The 14277-nt window shown below is 45.1% G+C and overlaps 1 non-coding gene across 1 annotated transcript; it reads left to right on the plus strand.

Annotated features, from left to right (window-relative positions):
- The first annotated feature begins 2189 nt into the window (after positions 1 to 2189).
- trnas-cga (transfer RNA serine (anticodon CGA)) lies at positions 2190 to 2271 on the plus strand. Its single transcript has one exon. It is a non-coding gene; the product is annotated as a tRNA-Ser (tRNA).
- Positions 2272 to 14277: the final 12006 nt, after the last annotated feature.

The raw sequence follows: 14277 nt of genomic DNA on the forward strand, positions 1-14277 counted from the left end.
GCTCAGAAGATCATTTTTTTAAACTGTTTTTAAGAAAACATGGAGATACAGAGTCACAGGACTGCTAATTAGCTTTCAACAACAAGAAAAAACAGTTATTAAACATGAGAAGTTTGACTATAATACAATACTCCTTCACTCCCACTTACTTTCACAAATGTACACAAGTTTCAAGGATAGCATAGGTTATAGGATATAATTTATTCTATAATGTTCGCAATACACACACAGTCCCTGTAAACCCACAGCCTGACTGTGGTTAGACAACACGCCACCCTGAAACCAAACGGCAGAGTCACTCAATTGATCTTCTATAGATTTCTCCTCAAATCCCTGCAAATGATTGTCATCTGAGTGTTCCCAAATTCTACTCTCAAAAAGATACGCTTTACAATCTTCATTCAACTAATGCTTTCCACGAACTGTTTTCATCAGGAATCTGCCTCTAGTTTTTCCAAATATCCTTTCAAACAAAGCTCCCTCTCCACTGTTGTAACAAGGATCCAACCCCAGGTTTTCCAATTCTCTTTTCAGGATTTCTTTGTTTTGAATGTTTATACACAAACTAAGATCCAGTCACCAATTGCTCCACAATTATTTCACCTAACTCTTCACAGTCTCTGATAAGCTATCACAAACCTTACAACCACTTCAGATATTGTTCTGCCTTTTCACTACCAAATCCTTCTCAGTTCTGTATGTGGCTTCAATGAACAGTACCCTGTTTGAGTTCCAGGTCCCTCTATTCCTTGAACTTCAGACTTCCTGGAAACTTCTCTTCATTGCTCTAGTTTCCTTAACTCACAGTTCTGGCAGTTGCTTCCTTGCCCCTTAAACAAAGCTGAGAGAGATGTTCCTTCTCTAGCTGTGAAACTCTCCTCCTCCACTGGCTTCCAGTTCAAAACTAAACTCAAAAAGCTTCTTTCCCTAAAAATGGCCCCGGTTGCTAAGCAACAACTTATTCTTTCCCCAAGCTTGTTTTATTTATATGTTGTCTGTCAGCATAATAGAAACACAGTTTGAACAGAAACCAAAACCCCATGCATGCAAACATTTTTGTTTAACATGAATATAACTAGAGTTGTACCCGTTCTTACACAAAAGCACAAAACTAAACTCCCTTAAACCTATATTTATTTCTAATATTTAACGATATGAATACAGATCACTTAAACCAATGTCTGTTTCCTGACAACACCTCTTCTGTTGAGAGAGTTGCAACTCTCATGGAGAGGCAACTTCAGGGACAGACTCAGGGTTTCCTGGGGTTATGTTCAGGAGGTCACTGACAGTGTGAGAATGGATGAGGCACCTAATCCACCAATGGTGAGCAGGGATGTGCAAGCGCACCTTACGTTGGCGGATAAGTTGCCTGTCACCTCTGTGGGCTCCTGTCAGGGTGCTCTGGATAAGGACATCACCTCCTCTGTCCTTCTTCCAGTGGCCGTTGTATCCGCTGATGCTGCCATGACTGAGAAGTACAATTGTTTGCAGCCGATTGCCCACTGAGTCCTCAAAAGAACTGGATGTGTGGAAGTTGAGGACAACTGTGATCTTCAAAGCCACTGGCATGAGGTGCCTGCCCACGCAATTGGAGGTGATTCCCAGACCTATCATGTGACGTATTGCTGTCACTGTGTCCCTGGAGAGGGGGCGTTTCCTGCAGCACTGGACCTCAGACATTTGGGGATAGTTGGAGTGCTGTCAGTACACTCTAGCTGCTGGGCAGTGGCGTCTTCAGCAAACACTCCTGTCTTGGCCTCCCTGTTGACCCTGCACCAGCTGGGCCTGTGCCTCTCCTCTCAAAGCTCTCTCCCTTGGACACTGCCCACGGTCACCTGACCTCCTCTCCTTCCTGCCCCTCTCTTCCTCTGAGACGACCCCCTCAGTGAAATACACTCTCCATTGGATCAGATGCAGAGGACCAGTGTCTTGAAAATGAAGGATCATTGTACTCCAATCCTCAAGGAAGCCTTGCAGGGAAGATGAGGTTCTGAAATGCTGAAACACTGTTTTGAAAAGCTAATGGAATGCAAAGAAACTCAGGGACTGCTCAGAACTCACACAGGCATAAACTGGCAGTGACAGAGACAGAACTGCTGCTCCAGAAGCCTTTGATCCTGTGATGACTTCAGCCAGGCTAATGAGGTTGGCTTGCTAGAGTATGAACTACCTGATAAGTCCTAGCAGCTGCGATGGCTGAGTGGTTAAGATGTTGGACTCGAAGTCCAATGGGGTTTCCCCGTGCAGGTTCGAGCCCTGCTTGCGGCGATTATGATTGGCAATATTCATTGAGTCCCAAATCCTTGTGAATTTTAAACACAAAAAGAGGTACCGGATGAGTCCTAATTGATGGTTAAAACAGGGAGCCTCATGCTCCCTATTTAAAGCAGGTGTGTCAGACACCCAGTCTGCATTCAGCAGGGAACAACTGAAGAGCTAGCTGTGTACAGATGTATGGTGTAAATAAAGTAACTTGGTGACGGGACTTTCGCCTTCGTGGAGTTATTATAGAAATCCACACTTGGATGAGGAAGTGAGAGAAATGTGATTTTCACCCATCCATTTTGACCATGCAATGAGCTAAAACTTGCACAGGCAACATAGAATCACTGTGTATTGGCTTGTTAATGGTCTTAATTGGCCCTTTAGTTGTCAGTGGGTGTGCATCTAATTCGTGCGTGCTCCCACTGACCTTGAAATGGCAGACGTGCATGATAATGTTGGGAAACATGCTCAATGTCATTTGATGATACCTTGGGTGGGATTTTGTGGCCTCGCTCGGCCCAAAACTATAAAATCCCACCCCAAGTCCACGGACCTTTCCATGTACCACCCTTCGCCCACTCCGATTCCTGTGGCGGGCGGGGAGGTAAAATTCCGGCCTTTATGTTTAGTCGGGTCGAGTGAGCCCGACCCCCGAATGCAAAGTTCTGGCCCAGGTGTTTATTTGGACATTTCTAGAAATGAAGGACTTCCAATATGAAGATTGAAAAAGATAGGACAGGTCTCCTGAGAACAGAGGATAAGGGATGATCCCATAAAGATTTTGATAGAGTGAATGGAGAAAGTAGGGCCAGTTAGCTGAGTTGGTTAGGGTGTGTTTAATAACATCACAAGTGCTGGTTCAATCCCCACACTTGCTGAAGTAGTTCCTGGGGCCTTTCCTTTCTACTTGCTCCATTGTGATTTCATGGCATCAAGGAAAGGCGAGTGGAGGTGATGAAGAGCCATGATTGGCAACATTCAGTCAATTAGGATACTTCATAGGGAAAAGTAAACTCATTTTTCTGTGAATGGATCAACAAAGGTCATATACTCTGTGGTGGACCTCAGTTGTGCCTTTGTCCTATATGGACCACCGTTGTGTGTTTGTCATACCTGGACACATCCCCTCCCGGTTTGGTTCCTCCCCTCGGCACCTAGTATAAAGGTGGCTGTCTCCTCCCCCTTGTTCAGTCCAGGTTGGTTATTTGTTGGGATCTGCTCCTGATTCTGTTTTGAATAAAAGCCTACACTTGTATTGGCACACAGGTAGTCTTTCGCCTTATTGATAGCGCATCAATTTTATTCACAACAGTTGACCAACATGGAGCAGTTTCTAAAACCCGACAAGTTAACATTAGACCCTCAAGAGGGCGGAGCCTCTGATAAATTTGACCATTGGCTGGACTGCTTCGAAGCATTCGTCGACACCGCTATGGCCATCGACACCGACGACGTTAAACTCCACGTGCTCTGCGCCCGGGTAAGCGAAGCAGTCTACAGTATCTTCCGGGATGCTGCTACATACGCGGACGCTATCGAACTCCTAAAAGGGCAGTTTCGAAAGAGCCCTAACGTGGTCTACGCCAGACATCTCCTAACTACCCGCAAGCAGCAGCCAGGAGAATCGTGCGCCCAATTTCTGCACGCCCTGCGGGTCCTAGCTCGAGCTTGCGACTGTAAGGCTGTTACAGCTCACTCCTCTCGCCCATATGTACAGCTCGCTTGAGTCGCCGGAGCCGTTGCCACGCAGTACCCGACGACTGGACGGGATGACGGATCAGTCCGCTTCACACCACTTGGCGCCTTCTCTCGACGCTCACTGTATGGAGCCTGGGCCGACATCGCTCCCTGCTCGGACGGCTCTGCGACCTGCACTACGACGATCGCGACGGCGGATCAAGCCACCGGTTCATCTGGACTTTTGATATTGTTTCCGCTTCAACCCCATGTTGTTTTTTTAAAGGAAGGGGTGAATGTGGTGGACCTCAGTTGTGCCTTTGTCCTATATGGACCACCGTTGTATGTTTGTCATACCTGGACACATCCCCTCCCGGTTTGGTTCCTCCCCTCGGCACCTAGTATAAAGGTGGCTGTCTCCTCCCCCTTGTTCAGTCCAGGTTGGTTATTTGTTGGGATGTGCTCCTGATTCTGTTGTGAATAAAAGCCTACACTTGTATTGGCACACAGGTAGTCTTTCGCCTTATTGATAGCGCATCATACTCAAAATCATAGTGAAATATCTAAGAAGTTTTTTTTTACTTAGAGAGTTGTCAGGATCTGGAATGCTCGACATAAAAAAGGTGGCGGAAGCTGATTTCATTGAAAATTGTAAAAGGAAGTTAGACACATACTTGAGGATTCGGGATTTACAAGGTTAAGGACACAAAGCATGACTGTTCCTTCAAAGATAGCGGATTTTAACCTTCAAGAATTGGTAAGGTGGTGCTATGGTGAGTGAATGGATCATGACCGCATCAAGACTCCAGCACCCTGCTTTTAAGGTTTAACAGAGATGTATTTGGATATACATGAGTAACCTACTTATCTTGGATATGCAGGTGGGTAGGTAGCTGGCACAGCGTCCTTGTGAGACATTAATTAGGTCATTTTAAATTGAATTTCACTGACCTTTAAAGTTAACATCTCCTGCGCAGCTTTCCCAGGATTCGTGAATCACACAAATGAAACGGAAGCAATATTGAGCCACAGTTTCACTTCAGTATTTAAAGTTGTGATTGTCTCATTTGAATAAAAGCTCAGATTATACATTTGGAGTCTCTGTTCCATTTGACAAACATTTGGCAGAAAATGATTCAATGGTTCCATCTTCTTAAAAACGGTTCAGCCTGTCAAGCTGACAACATTAATGTAGAAAAAGTTCTGGCTCTGTCTGACATCACATCTGAAAAGGAAATCCATTATCAGGACAATGTGGTATGGTAGGATAAACAGCTACACAGGAGGGAGATGCAAAGGAGAGGGGAAAAAAAATAACACGAGGCTTAATTTTTCTGACTGCTTGTGGCACTAGTATTCCCATAGGCTGAGGCTGTCAGTACACGTGACTGAATACCTCTGAACCTGGCAGCCAAGAATTGATGTGGAGATGCCGGCGTTGGACTGGGGTAAGCACAGTAAGAAGTCTCACAACACCAGGTTAAAGTCCAACAGGTTTATTTGGTAGCAAATACCATAACCCTTCGTCAGATGGAGTGAAAATCTGTTCTCCAACAGTGCACAGAGACACAACATCAAGTTACAGAATACTAATTAGAATGCAAATCTCTACAGCCAGCCAGGTCTTAAAGGTACAGATAATGTGGGTGGAGGGAACATTAAACACAGGTTAAAGAGATGTGTATTGTCTCCAGACAGAACAGCTAGTAAGATTCTGCAAGATCAGGAGGCAAGCTGTGGGGGTTACTGATAATGTGACATAAATCCAACATCCCGGTTTAGGCCGTCCTCATGTGTGCGGAACTTGGCTATCAGTTTCTGCTCAGCGACTCTGCGCTGTCGTGTGTCGTGAAGGCCGCCTTGGAGAACGCTTACCCGAAGATCAGAGGCTGAATGCCCGTGACTGCTGAAGTGCTCCCCCACAGGAAGAGAACAGTCTTGCCTGGTGATTGTCGAGCGGTGTTCATTCATCCGTTGTCGTAGCGTCTGCATGGTTTCCCCAATGTACCATGCCTCGGGACATCCTTTCCTGCAGCGTATCAGGTAGACAACATTGGCCGAGTTGCAAGAGTATGTACCGTGTACCTGGTAGATGGTGTTCTCAGGTGAGATGATGGCATCCGTGTCGATGATCCGGCACGTCTTGCAGAGGTTGCTGTGGCAGGGTTGTGTGGTGTCATGGTCACTGTTCTCCTGAAGGCTGGGTAGTTTGCTGCGGACAATGGTCTGTTTGAGGTTGCGTGGTTGTTTGAAGGCAAGAAGTGGGGGTGTGGGGATGGCCTTGGCGAGATGTTCATCTTCATCAATGACATGTTGAAGGCTCCGGAGGAGATGCCGTAGCTTCTCTGCTCCAGGGAAGTACTGGACGACGAAGGGTACTCTGTCCACCGTGTCCCGTGTTTGTCTTCTGAGGAGGTCGGTGCGGTTTTTTGCTGTGGCGCGTCAGAACTGTTGATCGATGAGTCGAGCGCCATATCCTGTTCTTATGAGGGCATCTTTCAGCGTCTGGAGGTGTCTGTTGCGATCCTCCTCATCCGAGCAGATCCTGTGTATTCGGAGGGCTTGTCCGTAGGGGATGGCTTCTTTTACGTGTTTAGGGTGGAAGCTGGAGAAGTGGAGCATCATGAGGTTATCCGTGGGTTTGCGGTACAGTGAGGTGCTGAGGTGACCGTCCTTAATGGAGATGCGTGTGTCCAAGAATGCAACCGATTCCGGAGAGTAGTCCATGGTGAGTCTGCAGTGTTGTGAAGGTCACCACAGCCCTCAATGCTTTGGCCTCTGGTTCCATACGTGGTGCTACTGGAGACTTACTGAGGGTCTTGAACTCCACTGCACATAAATGCAGTAGGCAGATGAAAGATGCATTGTTTGTCTGGGAGTTCTGCAAATTTCCCCTGTGTTGATAATAATTAGAATAAGGGGACAGTTGGATTCATCTCTCTGGCTGGATATCTGCAACTGCACATCCATAGCATTCTGAGCAACGTCACAGCATCTTTACAAAAAAACACATTTTTTCATGTGTTCAGCTGCAACCACAAGAAGTGGTTCATGCACGTCACTGACTGATTTCCTAGGAACTGTCAAAATGCTTTCCTACTGTGACAGTTCAACATTGAAGATCTCTTTTGTTGCATTTAAGAAGGGCTGGTTTATAGGAGACAATGGACATTCCCTTCAAACTTAGTTCCCACCCACCAACGAGGTGCAGGAACACTGCAACAACAATCATTTTCACAGCAACTTCATTGCAGTGTTAATGTAAGCCTACTTGTGATTAATAAATAAACTTTACTTTACTTTTATCATTTGGTTGTCTATCTGGTATGTCATTCAGCAAGCTATCAGAATATTGACGATGTGCTTCCGGCACCTACACAAGTCTGGAGGCATCCTTTAGCACTTTCCTAAAAGGATGCTGAGACTAATAGTGTTTTGCTGCAGACTGCTCAACATTGTGAAGCAGTGGAGGATTTCAGATGGAGAAAGTTGAAGGTATTTATCACTGCTCTCATTGAAAACATTGAAGAGAAGGAGAACATGGAATATAAAAATGGGGCACTCATCACCACATCAGTTGATTACGTTACTGCCAGGGCTTCCCTCATAGTTTGAAAGATCAATTTTACTTAAAAAGTTCCCAAGTGAAATTCTCGAGCCCACAACTACCACTAGGGCCAATCAGCCAATCTCCCAATTTGCATTAAAACAGCCCTCCAACCACGCATTTATGTACATCGGATGCATTGGGTAGATGGGCAATACACAATCATGTTTTGACATTCATGATGAAACAAAGGCAAGAGCGAGTTGTTACTTGGAATGCGGAAATGGGCAAGACCTAGGAGCCTTATGTTTCTTACTTCTTCTACATGGTGCATCCGTTTGGCTTGAGGGAGAGGCAGGCTGCTCAGATCTCTCCCCTGATTGATAAGATGATTTTGACCTATACCTTCTGGGTCTTTTGGCCCCTGGGGGCCCCGCAAAAGATTGCTCCACCTGCACTTGTGCAGGGCAAGTGGTGGCATCAGAAGGTGAGGCAACATGTTGGGTACTAACAGGTAGGGTTTGGCAGTGCAATGGGTGAAGTATGGGAGAAGTCTGACTCGAGTTCCTACTTGCATGTCCCCTTTTGCCATCATCTGTCTCTCTTGGGCCAGCACTCTTGATACTCCACTGCAAATCAGCTTGGTTAAGGTCAGAAACATGCTATAAAGCTGCAAATAAGCTACTTGTTATTCTTTTTAAGACAGCAAATATTTTAGGGTCCAAAGTTTGCATGGCTGTGGAAATGGCTTGCATGTACTCATTAGAAGCTTGATGAAGATGGAGCTGCACTCTGTGGCAGACATGCTAACACTAATAATTGTGGTGGACACCTCCATCCTCTCCATTATTGTAGTGAGTGTTTATGGCATGCAGATACTTTATGGGATATTTTAATTTCTGTACATGTGAAGGTTCTGGAAGAGCGTATGTGTGTCAGAGATTTTTGTAACTCTGTCACCAGCTACCAGTGAGGTCCCTGACTCTCACTCTCTGACTTCGAGGGATGTAGATCCGCCATCTATCTCTTCCTCAGTATCAATGAGCTACATCTGGTGACTCCATCTCCAGTCTTGCCCCATCCAGATGTTTCACATTCTCTTCTCCTACAAGGAGTGAAACATAGAACTGTGAGTGAGTGAAGGTGAGGTATTCGCCCAAAAGGTACAGTTCACTCAGTGAAGGTGGCTACGAGACACATGCAGAAAGTCTTGGGAGAGTGTCAAGGGTGGGACATGATCAATTGCAGAAAAAGTGAAGGCTGGGTGTTTTTGAACATTGCTAATGGAGAGACGTGTGGCAGCATAAAACAGAAAATGATGGAAATACTCAGCAGGTCTGGTAGCATCTGTGGAGAGGGAAACAGGGTTAATAGACCTGGTCATAGAATAGAATCATAGAATCCCTACAGTACGGAAAGAGGTCATTTAGCCCATTGAGTCTGCCCCGGTAACAATCCCACCCAGGCACTATCACCGTAACTCCATGAATTTATCTTGCCAATCCACCTGACGCTAAGGGGCAATCCAGCATGGCCAATCAACCTAATCTGCACATTTTTGGACTGTGGGAAGAAACCAGAGGACCTGGAGGAAACCCACACAGATATGAGGATGACGTGCAAACTGCACTCAGTTACCCAAGACCGGAATCGAACCTGGGTCCCTGTTGCTGTGGGGCAGCAGTGCTAACCACTATGCCACTGTGCCGCCCGTGCTGATCATTGACCTTTGATCAGGATCATCAAGATGAGTGCAAAGTGAGGAGTGCTTCCTCATTGAAACTGACAGTTTGGGAAGTCTTTGATCAGTGCAACTGATGAGTGTGACCAGTTGAGAGGTTATTATTCACAGCACTCCTTCTCAGAGTGTACTTTCAGTGCTTGGCAGGTGTTTGCCAATGGCTTGGAAGTCACTTCACCCATCTCTACCTGAACTTCCCTGCTACCAGTCTTCACCACGACAGGGGAGCAGCTAATGCAGCTCCATGATGCAGCCTTGAAGAAGAGCAAGAGAAGTAGCAACATCAACACTGATATCAGCAACTGCAGTAGAGGCAACACCAACACCGGCTGCCTTCTCCTTGGCTGCATGCCCCTCACCAGGGCACAGGAGATGGACTCAGGGATCCAGCTCCAAGATGGCAAGAGCCCCTAACACAGGGTCTACAGACAGATGATCGGTTCTTTTGATATTCTGAGCACCAGTGCCTCAGGGGACAGGTCACTGGAACAAAACGTTCTTCCAGTGGACTGGGTCATTATTCATTGCCAGTGACTGTCAAAGTACGCATCAATGGAGGGTCACACTCCAATGCCCAGTTCCCCACATGAGTCCCTGCTTCTTTCCAGTGTGCACTCTCTTCTCCTACAAGAGAAGTAAACAGAGAGATGTGTTTGTAATGGACCCTGTGCAGAGCGAAGGAAGGACAACTTTGAGGCCTGGATGAAAGAGGCTAAGGCTAAGTATGAGTGTTGCCTGCTCAGATGGGAATGTGAAGTGCTTGGGATAGATGAATGGCTGAAGTTTCAGGTGCGTTACTATGAGGAGTACTGTGCAGGCAAAAGCTGGGAAGTCAATGTGTGGGGGTTGGCACCTGGAAGGGTTTATGTTACTTGCCTTTCCTGCCCTCCTGAGGTCCTGTTTTCTCTTGGCCCACTGTCTCCAAATTGGAGGGACCACACTCTTGCTGTTCTACACTAACTTTTATTTGAAAGGCATATGAAAATTTATCTCCCCAAATAACGTTTGAAAACAGATCTGTTAATGTCTGGTCTTAAGTGGGTACCTGTTTTCTGCACACTGTATTAATTGGTCCTTCATCAATCCACATGATTGCTGCCCCCTGTCACTGTTTAGTCTTGATGTGGAGATGCCGGCGTTGGACTGGGATAAGCACAGTAAGAAGTCTCACAACACCAGGTTAAAGTCCAACAGGTTTATTTGGTAACATCATAATTTTGATAGCATCATGGTTTTGATAGCATCATGGCTACCATCGACACTGCAAATTGCCGGCTCCAAGTGGAGAGAATCTCCAAGAAGATCGCGCATATCAACACAGACATCAAATTTCTACAAAGGTGCAAGAAAGCAGACAAGATACCAAAATCACGAACTGTCCTGGCTGGAGACAATACACATCTCTTTAACCTGTGCTTAACCCTGTCTCCACTCACATTGTCTGTACCTTTAAGACTTGATTACCTGTAAAGACTCGCATTCCAACCATTATTTTGTAAATTGAGTTTGTGTTTTTATATGCCCTGTTTGTGAACAGAACTCCCACTCACCTGATGAAGGAGCAGCGCTCCGAAAGCTAGTGGCTTGTGCTACCAAATAAACCTGTTGGACTTTAACCTGGTGTTGTGAGACTTCTTACTGTTTAGTCTCTCATCTTTAGCTCCCTCATTCCATCAATAGCAGCATTTCCCGTAACACGTGTATGACACTGGTGCCTGTTGCAAGTCTGAATGGTGACAGCTGGAGCACAGTGGTTGGTATTTTTAGAGTGTTGTTGGTGGTTCACTGGATGCTTCTTGCTGCAACTCACAAAGTGTTAAACTAACTAACTGATGCGCATCAATTGGACACGAGGCTCGAAGCTTCAGTAAAAGAAGGCTTTTATTAACTAACAATGGAGCTATCAGAACTTTAACACACTATCCCAGACTGAAGGGGTCCCGTCCGAGCAGGGAGTCGTATACCTCTCCCAGGAGGCGGAGCCCGACTGGGATGTGCCACAAATGTAACAAACACAGGTGTAACAATCCCACCCTAACCCAACAGCAACATTAGTACAATCCCACAGTAACCTATATACATTCCTGTAGTACTGGCCAGCCCTGGCTCAGTACTATCCAGTGGGAACCAACGATGGTTCACCACACTAACAAAATAAGTTTAATGTTTAAATAACTTTTACGATTTAGGATAAAACTTGCCAACTTGTATTGTTGGCAAGTTTCCAACCACTGTCGTTGGGTCTGTTGCTTTAACAGTGTCAGTTTGGTTCATTCATTATATTAATTTGGGTCAATTGGCGGAACTCCGAACTGATTTAGATTGTAAGTTGAAAACCACTTCAGGATTTAGCATATAATCTAGGTTGACATTGCAATGCAGTACTGATGAGGTGTTGTACCACTACAGCTACTGTCCTTTGGGTGTGATGTTAAACTAGTTTCTGACTTGGTTTAGGTGTGTGGTGCTCTTCTTATGGCTCTGTGTAAAGAACAACAGAGTTTATCAGTTGTAACATTTTCCCTTCAACCAGCACTAAAAGCTAAACACAAAACGAGCCAACCTTCTTACACAAGGACCCAATTGATATTTATTGGATCTTACTGTGTATAAATGACTACTTTGTTTGCTTAGCACTGTGAGTAACTTCACGAGTGATCCATTAATCAGTAAAAATGCTCCATCTGTTGACACTTCCTATCCATTGCTTCACATTTACTGTCATATTGTGACAAATTTGTGCTATGTCTGTTCCTCAATGGTTGAGATTCAGATTTCTTGTAGCGGATTATCTCACCTACAGATTTCAGCCATTACTTTTGTTCTGTTGTAACGACTAAACCAATGCACTGCTAAAAATACGTTCTGACATAATTACCTTTCTCGCAATGTTAATCCTACCTTTAGAATTGTTCTTTGCATCTTTGCGTATATTTGTCACCGCTTTTTATTGAAGGCCTCAGCTTTTATGGCAACACTAGAATTTCAGATTCCCAGCTTGCTAGTGACTGTGATTGATAGTTGAAGGGACACCTACAACTTGCAGCTATAGTGCAGTTGCCTAGAATTGGGCAGCAAGCCAGAGTCTGAGCACATGCCTGAGAATTCCCAGAATTCATTAGTGTGACTCTCTCAGCGGAATATACAACTTGAAAATTCCTCAGGCTATAGCAGTAATTATACGATTGCCCTTCTTAAAGATATCAAACCATAGTAAAGCACAATATTAGGAACCTTTTCCTTAGCTTTTATGTTTTCACAGGAAAACTATTTTCATGTAAGTAATTTTCAAAGCACAATTAATGAGATAGGGAGAGAGAGATTAGGAAGAATAGAAAAGGGAGCGAGGTGTTCGGAGAAATGGAATTTACATGCATTTTCCAATTGGGCACAAGTGCCCCAGAAATGTGCAAAGATTTATTACCTGACAGAATGAATTTGGTTTGTTTTAATTGTTGATAAACCAATTAATCCCATGTTTCAGGATTCAATCCACCTTCCCTTTCATTATTTTCCTTATAAAGTTAAATTGGGAAGGTTCCAGTGCATAAGGGAGACAGACAGACAGACATAAAATAATTGGGGAGTTGTGTGAATGAAAGAGAGAAACGACAAATGTTCAAATATCTTTGTTCTGCTTCCCTCGGTCTGCCTGATGTTTCCAGTTGATTACTATAGCAGCTGGCCCTACAGTTGGTAAGTTTTGAACTCAGTGGCACTGCTAAAATGAGAGCTTTAATTAAATTGTTGATAAGTGGATCTCATGCTGATGAATGTACTGATAACTGTGAAAGCAGCTACCTTGAAACTTTACTCTTTGACAGATTGAGAGAACAGAGCGCAAGCATTCTGAGACATATTGTTGATTGAAATGAATATTTCATGGAACGAAATAATGTATTTTTCTGTATTTGCTGCGATAAATGATATGATTCTGCTAATATATTTACATTGTTATGTTCCACCTACTCCCTGTTTTGTCTTTTAATTTTAGACATCAAACATTGGTGTTACAAAGCGTGCAGATTTATATGTTCTACTTGGACTAGACTGGTTGAAATTGTGGGCTGAATTTTATGCAGGAGGCAGAAGTCCCACCATCGGGGCTGATAGTGAGAGGTGAGCCAGCAGCGGGACCCTGGAATGGCATGTTGCCAGCGATGGCAAATTAAGGTAGGTAGCCTGCTCCCAAGAGCTCCCAACCTAATCAGAGGACCAGTAGCTGAGCAGCCTCAGCAATGCTATTACTAGTAGTTGCCAATGTTGAGGTTGCAGCTGGGAGGAAAGGGTGCCTAAAAGGCCAAGGTACCCTGCAAGATGGGTAACTAGAGTTGGAGGACTCCAGAGCCAGTGAAGGAGGTTGCAGCAGGGGTGCAGGGTTTGGAGGCAGAGGAAGGAGGGGATATTACTGAGGGTAGAAGGCATCATTGTCATGTGGGCCATGGAACACCCAAAAATAAGGGACCGTCCAGAGAGCTGCCAGGGTTTACTTGGTAGTCTCCCTGCAAAGTGGGGGGTCCCTCCTGATGTGGTCAAAATACCCACAGAGGGGGAAAGAGTCACTTAATTTACCACTTAATTGGCTTAATTGGGCTTCTGATTGAGCAACAAATGCTGATTGACCAGCTTTCATTCCGTTGGCAAAATAACATAGGTGTGGGAAGATGCAAGGTATGCCCCCCCCCCGCACCCCACCCTGCCCCCGCCAACACCCCCCCCCCTCCATCCCAGCATGCCTCTTCCCCATCCGTCCCAGGCATTGTGGGAAATGCTGGGCCAACTGTTGGGGCTATTTTTTAATGTAAAGTTCAAAAGGTTGGAGAGAGAGTACCTAAAAATGGAAGCTTCCTCTTTTTCATTTTTAAAATTTAATTCATGGGATGTGGGAGTTGCTGGCTGGGCCAGCATTTATTGGCCATCCCTAATTATCCTCAATTAAGTGGCTTTCTAAGGCAATTCAGGCAGCATTTAAGAGGCAACCATATTGTTGGGTGTCGAGAATCATATTTATGCCAGACCAGGTGAGGACAGCAGATTTCCTTTC

This window comes from Mustelus asterias, chromosome 9, assembly GCF_964213995.1.
Source record: "Mustelus asterias chromosome 9, sMusAst1.hap1.1, whole genome shotgun sequence".
Classification (NCBI taxonomy): Eukaryota; Metazoa; Chordata; class Chondrichthyes; order Carcharhiniformes; family Triakidae; genus Mustelus; species Mustelus asterias.